Source organism: Arachis ipaensis, chromosome B06 (genome assembly GCF_000816755.2).
Source record: "Arachis ipaensis cultivar K30076 chromosome B06, Araip1.1, whole genome shotgun sequence".
NCBI classification, from domain to species: Eukaryota; Viridiplantae; Streptophyta; class Magnoliopsida; order Fabales; family Fabaceae; genus Arachis; species Arachis ipaensis.
This window is the reverse complement of record NC_029790.2, coordinates 136,660,373-136,662,387: the sequence shown is the minus strand read 5'-3', so window position 1 is coordinate 136,662,387 and position 2,015 is coordinate 136,660,373.

The following is a 2,015-nucleotide window of genomic DNA, read 5'->3' as shown; positions in this document are numbered from 1 at the left end:
TTTAAAATTTTAATTATTTATTTATTATAAATTTAATTATTTTATTATGATAAATTTAATTATAGTGATGGTTAATTATTTAATTAAGAAATATATAAATAGATAGTAACTGGTTAAGTGATTCAATTTTAATGTATATGGAGAATCTTTAATAATTTATTCATGTGTATAATATTATCATACAAAAGAAGACTAATAATAAGTTTAATGTTTTTTATTGGATATATAGGAACAAATTTGTTTATAAGAAGTTGAGAAATGATAAATATATCCAATAAAAAATGAGTTATTATATATCATCTTTAAATTCCAGAGGAGTAAAATCAAATGTGAAATTTTAATTATGCTCTTAATTATCACATGTTCAATATGAAGTTAGATATAAAGTAATTCTCTTCTTTCTTATAATGATTTTATCCATATTAATTAAGAAAGAGCACTTTCAATTCCCTTCATCTTGGATTAGAAATTTAGAATGGTAGAAACTACTTTATGCACAAGTAACAGTGACACAAGACTAGTAAAAAAATATTAAAAGAAAAAACCCCTAAATTTTAAGCAAGCATATTCAATTAAAACGTTGTTGTTAAGGCTATATTCACATTCGTCTAAGGCACATTGAATGTTTTTCATGCTTCATGACTTGTTCTATTTTTTTTTTAAATAATTTTAAACTATCATGCTCTAATCCGAAAACTATGTCCCAGCAACCGAATCTTCCATAAGGAGCATTTCCAAGGAAGAAAATTTCCATTAAAATAAATCCACCAAAGTATAATTATATTTAAATTTTGATTAGCTGATTATACCAACTTAAATTATTAAAATGTTACTAATATATAAAAGATATAGAAGACATTTGGAAATTGATTACAATATCAAAGTCAACATATATGTGTGCCGATGTGAAATATACATCATCACATGTAAGAAATTTATATTATTTAGTCAATATTAAATTTTAATTATTACTTCTTCACTAATTATATATAAGTGAAATAATGAAAAAGAAAACCTAATGGTAAGAATAGTATTTTTTTTTTTAAAAACAAGAAAAACTAAAGTTAATCAACCTAAACTAATATTTTATATATAATATAATAAGAAGAGTTTTAGGTATATTGATATATTAAAAATTTAAATGATAATAACTTAAAGCGTTTAGTTTAGTTTTTCTTTCTTTCGTTCTTTCTTTTCTTTTTTTTATTTTTGGAAAAAAACGCGCTTAGCTAGGTTCATAGCTTGACCTCACAAACACCTCAAAAGTCATATAATTGTTGTAAGAGAATTTTGTTTATTATAGCAGTTTACAGTTGGCAACACCTTTAATATATACTCTCTCTAATCTAATTTTGGAGTGTCCACTCTATTATTGATGATTAATCTATTTGAGTTCCAATTAATAGTATTAACATAAGTTCCAAACTTAATTACCAATAAGTATATATACAAACATATTGTTGTCGGTGATATATGATCAGTCAATGTTATCAACATTATCCACACACACATATATATAATTGAACAAATAAATGATATTATTATATATAAGATTACTGTAATATATATAGATGGATTATTCCATGTGGACAATGTTGAAGAAAGCCACCATTCCTAGTAGTACGGTCACACACACATTACGTAGTGGATTTTATGGGCAAACAGATCTGATTTTGGACAAGTTTTGCAGGTAATACTTTCATGAAAATAATTAATAATAAGGATTCTAAAGATTATTTATAATAGTTAAAATTGTAAAATTTTAGATAAAAAAGAAAGAAAAAATAGTAATTTTATATATGAGTAAGTATGTTTTTGGTCCCTAAAGTTTAGGTCCAGAATCGAAATCGTCCCTCTTGTAATTTTCGAATTAAAATCGTCATTAACGTTTTTTTTTTGTATTAAAATCGTTCTTTTTAATAAAATTTTTAATTTAATTCCTAAACTACCCCTATTTTAATAAAAAAAATAAAATTTAAAAAAATAAAAAAAACACGTTTTGGGGGAGGGGGGAA